The sequence below is a fragment of the Zeugodacus cucurbitae genome, chromosome 6, assembly GCF_028554725.1.
Source record: "Zeugodacus cucurbitae isolate PBARC_wt_2022May chromosome 6, idZeuCucr1.2, whole genome shotgun sequence".
NCBI classification, from domain to species: Eukaryota; Metazoa; Arthropoda; class Insecta; order Diptera; family Tephritidae; genus Zeugodacus; species Zeugodacus cucurbitae.
Genome location: NC_071671.1, coordinates 58618475 through 58632441, shown reverse-complemented (window position 1 = coordinate 58632441; position 13967 = coordinate 58618475). Strand labels below are relative to the sequence as shown.

Here is a 13967-nt window from a genome sequence, read left to right as displayed (position 1 = left end):
AAAAACTTCACCAAAACACTTCCCTGTTTTTGATAGTTCACTTCAGAAATTTTCAGCCAAACTACTTTCGGTACCCTTAAGTAGACTTCCATTTACTCTACTTTGTACACTTCATTTCAGATTTTGTTATTTGTTGACAAATACTTACTTTTTCAGCTTCAGTCACACACACACTTACATACATATTTACTCACAGGGTTTAACTTTCCAGCGCATGAAACATAACATGACACATAACATATTGTATGTACAAGTGCACACATATTTGCTGCGACATAAGGCAGTAAGTGTGGCAGCTTTGTTGCAAGCACTAACAACAAGTGTTGGTAATGCTTATATATAAATATTATTTTCGCTGAACCGTGTCATAAAATCTTTTGCATGACATTCAGCGATTTGTTGAACTGAGTGAGTTGCTTGTAAAATGCTTCTGCAGCGAGAAAAACAAATACTAGTGACAATAACAAATGATGGAGATGATATGTTGTTGGCAGCGTGCAATATGGTGGTGGTGACCTTACTGCAGCTTAATGCTTTAAAATAATCATAAAATGTGTCTGCCACTGGCACATAAATTTTCAGCAGAGGTCATCAAAGGTTAGATTAAAATTTAAGCTAGATTGTAAAATATATATTTTGATATTTGTTTCGAAAAAGTTTTAAGTATCTAAGCTTTTTACTACTATTACTAGGCTAATTATTAGTGTAGGTACTCAAGAAGAGCTCATAAAATGTTTTTCTCTTGAAAGTAGCCCTTGCATTCAGGTGAAGGAAAAATTAAGGAGAATGTTCATCATTGTGTTGGTCAATATAGAAGTATGCTCTTTGGCTCATAAAAGTACTTCCGTAAACTAAAACTAAATTTTAGTGGTTTATCACTCAAAACCGAATATTTAATTTTACTAATATAATACACAATTTGACCCACTTATCGTCGTGTTTATGTTATAAAGTCCATTGAAAGTTGGAAACCCTACTATTGGGTATATGGAGCTACGTGAAGTTATAACCCCATTTCACCCGTTTTTGCCACGTAGACATATTATTAGAAAATAAATATTCTCTCTGAATTTCTTCAAAATATCTGAGAGACCTACTTATATTTACAAAAAAAATTTGTTACTTTGCCCTAAAGTTTATTTTATGATTTTCTGATTTATTATGAACAAAAACGACAACGAAGGTACTTTCCTTCTTTTCGTATAAAGTTTGCTTTTGTAAAAGTTATAGTAATAATACTATATTTGGGGTTAATTTAGAGATAGTACCAATGAACATAAAAGAAAAAGTAAAAGTGTGAACTTTTAAATTATTTTTTACTTTTTTGTAAGTTATTTTGATAGTAAAACTTAATTATAATGTTTCTTTAAGTGATTTCATTTTCAATAAAAAATTAAAACCACATTTTTTAAAAAAATATCGTTAAAACGGTATTTTAACGGTATATTGATTAGTGACCTTAGTATTTAATGTATGCAATGTAAAGGATTGTTTGCCCTTGAGACCGCAAATGATCCTAAACGAATAATAGAATAATAAATCTGTAAAGTATTGCGAGTATAACTGGCAGCTAATTGGAGATTTCAAAATGGTGGGATTTTTTATGAGACTTCAAAGCGGATATACAAAGTATCCGTGTTATTTGCGCTTATGGGATAGTAGAGCGGATGCTAAGCATTATACTCAACGGTCTTGGCCTGAAAGAACAGAACTTTGTATCGGAAAAGAAATCGTAAAATTTGAGCACATTGTTGAAGCAGAAAAGGTGTTAATGCAGGCGGCACATTAAGTTAGGGTTGATGAAACAATTTGTTAAAAAACTGGATCAAACCTCAGAAGCTTTTGAATACTTAAAAAAGTTTTTCTCGAAGTTATCCGAAGCAAAGATTAAAAGCCGGGGTTTTTGTTGGTCCGCAAACCAGACAGATTTTCGCCGATCAGGAATTTCCAACGTTGCTGGATCGTATTCAAAAAGCAAGTTGGAACAGTTTCAAAGCAGTCGTTTCTGGATTCTTAGGAAATAACAAAGCCGAAAACTACAAAAACCTAGTTGAAAGTATGCTAAAAAATTTTGAGGCCATGGGCTGCAGAATGTCATTAAAAGAACATATGCTGCATGCTCATTTAGATAAATTCAAAAACAACATGGGAGCGTATTCAGAAGAGCAAGGAGAACGTTTTCACCAGGACATTATGAGCTTCGAACAACGTTATCAAGGCCAATACAATGAAAACATGATAGGAGACTATATTTGGGGTTTATTAAGAGATAGTACCTATGAACATAAAAAAAGTAAAAGTGTGGACTTTTAAATTATTTTTTTTATTTTTTTGTAAGTTATTTTGATAGTAAAACTAAATTAAAATGCTTCTTTAAGTCATTTCATTTTCAATTAAAAACAAGTAAGGGAAGGCTAAGTTCGGGTGCAACCGAACATTTTATACTCTCGCAATTTATTGAAGAAATTTAACCAATACATATATGCGGAATAAAGCTCACCGTATTTTTGAAAAACCTATAATTAGGTATATGGGAGCTAGGAGAAGATACTTTTGAAAAACCTACAATGAGGTATATGGAAATGTTATGACCCGATTTTAATAATTTTTGGAACAGAGACACACTATTAGAAGAAAACAATTTCCTCTGAATTCAATTGTGATATCTGAGAGATTTACCCATTTTTGTCCGTGTTATCAAGGTGTCAAGAAAATATTATATACCGAATTTCATTCGAATCGGTCGAGTAGTTCCTGAGATATGGTTTTTGACCCATAAGTGGGCGATGCCACGCCCATTTTCCATTTTGTAAAAAAATCTGAGTACAGCTCCCTTCTGCTATTTCTTCCGCAAAATTTAGTGTTTCTGACGTTTTTCGTTAGTTAGTTAACCCACTTTTAGTAATTTCCAACCTAATCTTTGTATGGGAGGTGGGCGTGGTTATTATCCGATTTCAACTATTTTCATGGTGTGTGGTGGGGTATGTAAGAGAACCGACTGCAGAAAGTTTGGTTTATATAGCTTTAATAAAGTTTGCGAGTTAAATACAAATAACCGATTTGTGGGCGGAGCCACGCCCACTTCCCCACAAAAATTACATGCAAATATGCCCCGTCCTAGTGCGATCCTTTATTCCAAATTTTACTTTTATATCTTCATTTATGGCTTATGATATGACACTATGACTATGTGTTTTTGGTTTTCGCCGTTTTGTGAGCGTGGCAATGGTCCGATTCTGCCCATCTTAATTTTTACTCAAGTTACAGCTTGCACAGGCGGACAGACGGACAGACGGACGGACGGACGGACGGACAGACATCCGGATTTCAAATCTACTCGTCTCCCTGATTGGTATATATGACTCTATATCTAACTTGTCTAGTTTTGGTGTTACAAACAACCGTTATGTGAACAAAACTATAATACTCTCTTTAGCAACTTTTGTTGCGAGAGTATAATTAAAAAAAACATATTTAAAAAAAATATCGTTAAAACGGTGTCCTAAATAAAAAAGCAAACTTTTTCCTGGCATATATTTTTTTTTTCGTCTAATTAAGACATAAATAATGGAAATTTACTGCTTTAAAGTTATGGTAAAATTTTGTGTTGACTCGTGTTATTTTACCAATGATTGTGCTTCCAATTGAAATGATTCAAACGATTCTGAGAGTTTAGCACCAAAAATTATTGATCTCAATCTTATACTTAAGAAAAGAATTAAACGAAAGCAAAATTATTCAACCAAAATTCCTGAAAATCATGCTAATTAGGTTTAATTAAACCATCAAATCGTGCAATAAATTAACGAAAGCATACTTCAGTAAAATTTTTGATTTTGATCGAGATATAACTGAAAACATCTATCGAATTTTATCGAAGAAATTGTATTCTGTGATAATACTTTATAAAATGGTCAACAGTTTAGAATTTCTGTAAAAGAAATATGGCACAAAACATATAATATGGCGCAAAAAAACACATAAACACAATTGAAAGTGAATTAAACTTCGATATAATACAACGAATAAAACGTAAATAAGGTGAAATACATCTGCATATCATAAAGCTTATAATCCTATTGTGAATACACGAGTATGTGTTCAACCACTAAAGTAATTGAATGCAAATTTATCATATTAAAAATGTCAGTCATGCGTTAATTCCATTAATAGTCGAAATTAAAACGAATTAATACATTTGTAATTGTATGAAATTAATAACGGTAGCTGTATAAAAATAAATAATAATTTTAAAGAGTGATTTAATTATACAGAATCACTATTTTGAGCATTTAAAAGCAATTATTTAATTGCTGCAATAACCAATAATTTGTAATGAATATTTTTTAATAAGTAAAGTGATTTCCCTAGTAATTTATTTGCGAATACGCTATTAAAGTGTTTAACACTAATTTTATATCAAATTTTGTATAATATATATAATTGAAAGCGATTTGGATTGAATGAATCAACGGTTATCATAGTCATTTCTATTCAGTTGCTCTCGAGTTTTTACTCGTATAACGAACAGAAAGTCGTTAAAATATATACATATATAAAGTGAACAATATATACTGTTAAAGTGTAACCGAATTTTATAATATTATTAGTTATGTAGGGACTATGGAAGGATCCTAGATCAATACTCCAAGAGACCTATTTGCGTTCATTTTTGATAATTGGATAATCTCCATATCATTTACTCATATTAGGTTGGCAAATATCTCCCTTCCGCTTTCTTGCTCTTTATTCAATGCTTTATAAAAAGTACTGTTTCCATCTAGAGGGCAACTTCATAATACCGCTCTCGTATAAGCCCCCCATCCTTATTTGCGTAGAACTCGGACAGCCACTTTTCACAAAACCTCTTTTAAGTTCAACTTTACACCACCACCAGGGTGTTCGCCAAGGACAGGAACAGGTGGTAATCACTTGGCGCTATGTCCGGGGTATATGTTGAATGTGATAAAACCTCCCATCCGAGCTCCCATAGCTTTTGACGAGTCATCAACGAAGTGTTTGATCTGATGTTGTCCTGGCAGAACATTACACCCTTCGTCTTGGCCAATTCTGGACGCTTCTGGTGGCCTGCTTCAAGCGGTTCAGTTGTTCGCAGTAGGTGGTAGAATTAAGCGTGTGGCCATATGGGAGCAGCTCATTGTGGATGATTCCTTTCCAATCCCACCAAACACACAGCAAGACCTTCCTGGCCGTCAATCCCGGTTTGGCTACTGCTTGGGACGATTCACCGGCCTTCAAGCACGATCGTTTTCGCTTGATATTGTCGTATGGGAACCATTTTCCGTCGCCAGTCACCATTCGCTTCAAAAATGGGTCGAATTCGTTCCGTTTTATCAGCATATCAGGCGTTGATTTGGTCCAGAAGGTTTTTTTGTGTCAAATCATGCAGCACCCAAACATCAAGCTTTTTTGTGTATCCAGCCTTCTGCAGATGGTTTCAATTGGTTTGGTGACTAACCGCCACCATCCATTAATCTCACCGAACGTTTCTCTAGCGGATTTGCCTTTAACAAAGGAAAACTTAAAAATAGCGCGATTTTTCGGCGTTAGAGAACTCCATAGTTACACGTCCATTACTGTTGAATGCAATATCCAAACTAATCATGCATAGCGTCGTTTTGTAGGTTATGTCAAGTTCTTTCAAAGATGTATAGTATTGGATACAGATGCGAGCTCTGTAGCGCTTTATACATAGCCGCGAAATTCAAAAGACAAAGAGACGGAAGCTTGTTATTTGCCAACCTAATATATTGACTGATTTAAAGTGGTGCTATAGATTTTAGACCAAATTGTTGAAGTTAGTTGTATGCTTTAATATCTCAAAATATACTAGATGATCTGTATAAAATTTGGCTCAAATTGGTCGAGTAGTTTATGAGATACCGAATTTGATATAGACCATTATTTGAACTAATCCATATTTAAGATTGTTACGTCAACATAGATACCTAGTTTTCGGTTTCCATCAATATATGTAGTTATAGTAATATGATAATAAAGTACCATTTTATGGAAGATGGGCGTGGTCTTTACACATTTATATTCTATTTTTGCCTTAACAGCGTGAAAGATTTAGTTTGAGACGAACAGTTCGAAAGCCTTTTGGAAATCAATTTATATCGTGATGCTGTCTATATCGCTATACAAACCAAATATTCATCTTTATTATATCAAAGTAAACAACCATTATAAATATTATTGGCGTTGATATCTTGCGATCTAAACGATCATATGAATTTATTATATTCCCGCTTATCTAATCTACGAAATCTTCATCGAGACATTTTTAGCATATACCAAGACCGCTAATGATCCAATTTAAATGCTTAATCTTAATCTTCACATACCAAAAATTGATTATTAACTATCTCTCTTTTATCTCACTCTTTCTTTATTTCTTTTGTTCCGTTTACAGCTCATCGGCTGGCGCCAACATTTCGCATTCTATTTTTTGTTGCTGGCTGTTGTAGTGTGGTAAGTTATCATTGTTAAAAATCAAATTTGTATGCATAATTCAAATTTCAAATGGAAACAAGTTGTATATTTTGATGCTTGAACTAGAGACAAAAGCGCTATAAATTGAAATGTCCAGCAAAAACTAAACGCTGCTAAGCTTCAAAGCCCAAAGCCGAACTGGTATTTATTATCATTCTTTATTAATCATTGTTGTTGCGGCGTGTTTTTGCTTTTGCTGGGGAATTTCGAAATGCGATACCAGATATTTGATTACACTTGTTAAACAATAACGAGCACCTAATTTGGCTACGTATGTGATATGTCAAAGCGATTTTTATTGGAAATGAAGCGCAGCAATCAGCGACTATTGAATTGCTATCTTTTTTTTTTCTTTTTTGAGTAATAAAATATTTCGGACTTTAGCAATGGTTTTAATTGCACAAAAATTTCCAATTTTTTATGAGCTGCGAATAGATAAAATCGACAATTGCTTTTTTTTTAATTATTTTCAATATTTCAATAGGAAATAGCTTCCTAACTGCTGTTAAATAGAGGATGCAACCGAACATTTTATACTCTTGCAATTTATTGATATAGTTTTATTAAGATAGCACAAAATTTTACCCATATATTTGGCATAAAGTCCAATAGAATAACGGAAATCTTCATATATTGTGGGGCCTCCATAGTATATGGGGTCTAGGGTAATTCCTGAACCGATTTCACTCAATTTTACCACCAAAGTATAATATATCCAAGACTACACGCGCACTTAATTTTTCAAAGATATCTCACATATTAACCGATTTATAAGGTATTAAGCCCATCGTTATTTTTGAAAAACCTATAATTAGGTATATATATAGCTAGGGGAAGTTATGGCCCGATTTTAAACATTTTTGGTACAGAGACACGCTATTAGAAGAAAACGATTTCTTTTGAATTACATTAAAATAGCTTAGAGATTTACCGATTTTTTCAGTGAAAATTACCCTTAGACAATGAGTTCTTTATGCGCGATATCAGGGAACTTGAAAAGTTAAAGTCCGATCTATACCAGTTATAATCCGATTTCCTCCATTTTTAGACTGTATAAGGAAATGTCTGAAGGCAAGACTCTAGAGAGTTTCGTTGATATAGCTTTGGTAGTTTACGAGGCACGTTCAAATTCATTTTGTGTATTTATTATATATATAACCCTATATCTAACTCTGGACGTAGGTTGGATTGTTGATCCACGTTGGTTACTTTCAAATCATACTAAGAAAACCTGGTACTAAAACCTTACTCACACTTCAAGGGGCTATACCAGTGTAACATATGAAAATGAAAAAACAATATGAAATTTAGCGATTTTTGTGAATGTGTTTAAAAGAAAGTACTCTATCGATTGTTGCGATGAGTTTTGCACATAATAGGCTACATTTCAAATTTTGAATCGTTGAGTTATGATGTCAGCAATTTTGAGAAATGTCGTTTCGAGAAAAACGCAAGTTTCGACTATAGCTGTTTATATCTGCGGGCGAACGCTCTTTAGAACGCTACCATTCAAAAACTATTTAATATACGATCTTACCGCTTTCACAGGATATTTTTAAAAGTATTAACTATCGAATAAGCAAAAAATACAAAAATCGATTTTTTGAAAATGTCACACTGCTATAGCCCCTTAAAATCCACACTTCCATGACATATTTGTGCCAAAGAAGAACTTCGTTATTAAAAGCTTCATAGGCGTAGTAATTGTCCGACCCATTTCCAAAAAAAAAAACCTTCACATATTGCCATATTTCATCAGTTTCATTAATATATCAAAATATTTGCAAGAATTATCTACTGCTCAGCCAGACAAAAATACAGACGAATAGACAGACATTTCAAAATCCAATTATCTCGTCATTCCAATCATTTTGATGAACAAAATTTAGCAAAATATTAAAGTGAGCATTTATATTTACATTCAGATATAATAAGATACATATATATTAAGTAATCTCTAAGTGACATCCAAGCGCCAAATAAATATACATATAAACAAACAAACAAATGGACTACGTAAAACGGAGAAATCTCAATTCGTTTTACTGTAATTAAGACTTCCATTCACTTTGATGGCAGCAATTAAGTATTTTCCACATATTTAACATTTCAATTCAATTTAGCTCGATGTAGTAACCAGTTTGCGAAATCAAAATATTTTAAGCTACTTCAATTATTAATTGAACATAAATTTCTCGTACATTAAATATTGATGTGATAAAAAGTCAAACAATGTTCGACATTTTTGATTTGGTAACAGTAAATATTTTTTTATTTTAAAAATTTTATTTAGCAGGCCTTGAATTTCGCCTTTCAACAGATATAAATATACTTGGATATGGACTGGTCGGCACTTCCAAGGCGCTTTGCGTGTGAAAAAGTTGTTTTTATTTACAAAACGGCTGTTCATAATATCTTAAAATAATCGCGATAGATATTTATTTATAAACAAATTATTATTTTCAGGGGATTAAATGAAAACAAGTAAGGAAAGGCCAAGTTCGGGTGCAACCGAAAATTTCATACCCTCGCAATTTATTGCTTTATTTTTATTAAGATAACATACAATTTGACCCATATATTCGGCATAAAGTCCAATCGAATAACGAAAATCATCATATATAGTATAGGAGGGCTGGAGGGTAATTCCTGAACCGATTTCACTAATATGCACCACCAACATACATTATATCCACGATTATACATATGTTCACTTAATTTGGCTCAAATATTTCACATATTAACCGATATATGCGGAGTAAACCCCACCGTATTTTTGAAAAACTTATAATTAGGTATATGGGAGCTAGGGGAAGTTATAACCCGATTTTAATAATTTTTGGAACAAAAACATACTTTTAGAAAAAAAAGTCCTCTGAATTACATTAAAATATCTGAGGATTTACCGATATTTTTGGTAAAAATTACCGTAGCCACTGAGTTCTTCATATTCGATATCCGGGGTATTGAAAAGTTATCGTCCGATCATATATAGTCGTGGTTGTGAACCGATTTTTCCCATTTTTGATTTATATTATCGGGGTGTCAAGAAAATTGTATATACCGAATTTCATTGAAATTGGTTAAGTAGTTCCTGAGATCTGGTTTTTGACCTATAAGTGGGCGACGCCACACCCATTTCCCATTAACGTACTTTTAGTAATTTTCAACCTAACCTTTGTATGGGAAGTGGGCGTGGTTATTATCCGATTTCAACTATTTTCATGGTATGTGGTGAGGTACGTAAAGAAACTGACTGCAAAAAGTTTTATTTATATAGCTTTATTGGTTTGCGAGATATATACAGAAATATTTGTGGGCGCGGCCACGGCCACTTCCCCGAGAAAATTACATCCCAATATGTCCCTTCGGTTTTCGTCATTTTGTGGGCGTGACAGTGGACCGATTTCGCCCATTTTCAGTACCAACCTCCTTAGTGTGCCAAGGAATATGTGCACCATTGAGATATCTCAATTTTTACTCAAGTTATCGCTTGCACGAACAGACGGGCAGACATCCAGATTTCAAATCCACTCGTCATACTGATCATTTATATACACTGGAACTTCCATAACTCGAACTTCTATAACTCCAAGATCTCTATAATTCGAACTTTTGAACTGGCAATAGCGTTTAGAAATCAAATTTCATACAAATTTCCTTCCATAAGTAAAACTTCACTAACTTGGGTACCAGGGTTGGGTGGTACTGCATATTCCAGGGTACTAAGTGAGAATTTATGAAATCACGCCATAACCACCCCATATCCCACCTACTGTTAATGTTCAGAACTACCAATAGAGCGCAAACGAGGAATTAAGTGGTCAAGCTGTTATACATTATCTAGACATGAATCACATCAGAGTCATGCAAATTGTTTTATCAAATTAAGTCAAATGTGGTACATTAAATACAAAATAAAACATAAAATTCCTAAGATCCCTTGTAACATGGTGTAAAATGGCAAGAACGATCACGGAATGTCAATGATATGTATATGGCAACGTTCATACAATCAAAATCGTTCTAAATATATGTCAATATTATCCCTCAGCTCACTTATGTACATCGTAAATAAGGTTATCAGTTCTGCCTATTGCTTGCATAAAAATAATTAATCTATTATATTTCTATTAAATATTTAAATTGTTGCATTTACTAATTCTGCTAATTCACAAATAATTTATCTCAACTGCTTTGCGGAAGTCTCTTGGATTATTGTGAAAAACTCTTTTATTCACAGCAGACAACAGCTTATAAGCTAAGTAGTTTTCCAACTATTTTAATTAATTTAGCGCTAATTGAAAGTTAATTTTAATAAATTTTAATACAAACAGTTTATCATGCATGCTCATACCATAACATATAATTATAATAACAATTTCATGGAAAATATGCGCCATTATGTGGTTTGCAGGTTGTTGTCTCTCATTAGCGTTAATTGGTGGTCAAATTTAATTTTATTATTTTATTTTATTGTCTGTAATTATACTCTCGCAACAAATGTTGCTAAAGAGAGTATTATAGTTTTGTTCACATAACGGTTGTGTGTAACACCCAAAACTAAACGAGTTAGATATAGGGTTATATATACCAAAGTGATCAGGGTGAAGAGTGGAGTTCAAATCCGAATGTCTGTCTGTCTTACTTGTTTTCTAGTAGAAATTTTTCATATTATTAAAAAGTTAGTAATAATTAAAAGTTAATAGAAATAATTCCTAACTTCATACATACATATGTATGTATATGAACCGTATTATTTTGAAGCTAATAGTGAAAAACTTGATAATTGGGTTTACAAAAGTACAACAATTATGTAAATGAAATCCTAAATTAAGTAATTAATTGGCAATATAATAGCCTTTTTACACAGCCAAATTAATTGATTAATTAAAATGTTGATTGGGTAAGCAGTTTTTGCCCTTCACCACCTTCTGCCAGCTACTCGATAACCGATCAGCTGTTATACACTTTTGTTTTTGCTTTTCATAAGAAGTGTGTAAGTATCATCAGCTGCGTGTTATTTTTAGAAGCGACATCTACCGCCGTATAGCGTGAAGAACAACTCGCAGACAATATACATATATATACATATATATAATTACAAATACGGTCTTTGTAGCAGCGTTGCATTTCATTTAAAATTAAAATTCAATTAGAAATTAGTGTAGATTTTTATTTTAAATGGCAAATCGATCTTAATCAGCGTTTTAATCGAGCAGAGGCCGGCTAATTGATCAATTAGCTCCTGTGTGAAAAGGCTATAAGGGTGTTTTATCCCACTTTTCGGACATAACCATTTTTGGTTTGAATTATATTTGGCAAAGTATTTTAAATTATATTTTCGTTTTCTTTTACTTTATGAGACTGAAATCTTTCTGTAGGCAAGAACATTTGAAATGAAGATTGTGACAGTATAATTATTATAATTGCTTATAATTGGATGCTGATGTCATGAAAGTGAAAGAATGTTAAGATGAAAGATAAGTTTTGTACCATTATGTTTCTGTTTTTTATGCTCTGGCAACATCTTGCATCTCATAAACTACTGAAGCTATATATATCAAACTTACTGTACACATTTCCCGTTGGCAAACGATTATACACCATGCCCACCTTCAATACATAGGTTTTGATGGTAACTTCTAAAAGGGCGTTAATTCACTAATTAAAAAGGTCAGAAAAACTCAAAAACATCAGTCCAATTAAAAAAAAAAAAATTTAAATGGGCGTGGCATCGCTCACTTTTGTGTTAACACCCATATCTTAGAAACTACATACACGAGCGATTTCAATTAAATTCGGTATATAATATTTTCTTGACATCTGCTATTAACGTTGGAATATAGGTGACATCGGTTAATAATCAGGTCTACTTCCCAAATAACTCAATTTTGCATTACATCTGATACGTTCACTTTATAATATATGCATTAGGAACCAATGAAGATAGCGGAATAAAACTTTACACAAATACTGTATTTGAGCTGTAACATCACTTGTGGTAAAATTGTCGAAATCGGTCTATAAGTATTCAAAGCCACGAATATCGAACATGATAAGAACTTAGTGCCAATTTTAATAATTGTGATAACTTTCTCTAGCTCCCATATACATAATATTAGGGGTTTGACACATCTGGTAGGATTTTTAGCGTAAATGTCGGTTGATATGTGAAATATCTTGGACATAATAGTCCAAAAATAGTTGAAATCGGTTCAGAAATTATTCCAGTCCCCATATATTATATATGTATATATCTGTGGCAACAAATAATAACGGCTTAAGTCGACATAAGTGCTTTTTGATTTTATTACATATTTTAATTCTCCTCTTCATGTTCTAGCACTCAGCCAAATTTCAATTACAAAATGTTATTTTTGATGAAGTTATACGCATTAACATTTTAACTTAAGTCTTTTTGGAAAATAATACATTAGCCACAACATCTTAATTTCACTTAATTTTTTTAAAGGTAGTTTAATCAATATTAAAATGTTTGTGCATTAAAACTTATACACACTTAAGTTGAATAACTAACAGCCGATTCAAATTATAGCTCATAAAAAAAACAACTTATATTTAACTAAGCTCTTATATTACAACGACCTGCTTTAATTTTGTCTACTTAAGTGAACATACGTTCTTATAACAAAATTTAATTTTTACGATATTTGAAATCTTCATTTTTGCAAAACATCTGAACTCTACTAAGGCTATTATGTTAAAGTGCCGTTGAAATATAACAGTACTTTAACTGCATGTAGGTTGTTTTTAGTGTGTGCTTACGGAATTTTTTTTGCAAACATAAGTTGTTGTGTTCAGTTTGTAGACAGTGCTGGCGCGAGTAGTGTCGTAGAAAAATGGATAATAACACTGTGATAGTCAAAAAAAAAGACAAGACCAAATTCGACGGTTTCCCCCTATTTCGGGTCCTACGAATCGAACTGCATCATTACTTTTTTGAGTTACAATCATGGTTTCATACAAAATTTTTTTTTGAAGTTTTTCATCAAAGTGGCAAATTGTAAGAGAAAGGCACTTTTTTCTTCGGTCTCTAACTTTTTTAATGTTGACTTTTTTGGTAAACTTTCTTTGGCAAAGCTTCTCAGAATAAGTCCGTCTTTAAGTTCTTAGATGACTGTAAACCCCAAAATCAATGTTTTTTGTGTCCTTATAGCCAATATGTAAAAAAACTGAAATTTAATCCATTTTTTTAATGTTTTTGCCCTCAGGTTTCGTCAATATTTTAATTTACCCGTTGATACTTATACATTAAGTGACACCCCATCACATTATAAACCATTGCTTAGGAATGCACCGGTCTGAAGATTGGAAAAAATATGTATATGACATGGTAGACGCTTTTGAAGAAATAGGTGTGAATATGTCCTTAAAAATTTATTTCTTTCACCATCACAAGGACCATTTTGAGCAGCAAGTTCCGACTG

The 13967-nt window shown here is 32.6% G+C and overlaps 2 protein-coding genes across 14 annotated transcripts in view; one reads left to right on the top strand and one right to left on the bottom strand.

The window, feature by feature from the left end:
* Window positions 1-13967, top strand: part of LOC105218914 (G-protein coupled receptor dmsr-1) — a 463512-nt gene that overhangs the window by 294354 nt on the left and 155191 nt on the right. For all 13 annotated transcript variants that reach the window (XM_054234674.1, XM_054234670.1, XM_054234668.1 and 10 more), the window contains one exon: window positions 6437-6495. The gene's annotated coding sequence lies outside the window, so the exon portion shown is untranslated. The remainder of the gene's footprint in view (window positions 1-6436; window positions 6496-13967) is intronic.
* Window positions 1-13967, bottom strand: part of LOC128922794 (uncharacterized) — a 150622-nt gene that overhangs the window by 133375 nt on the left and 3280 nt on the right. The window lies entirely within an intron of this gene.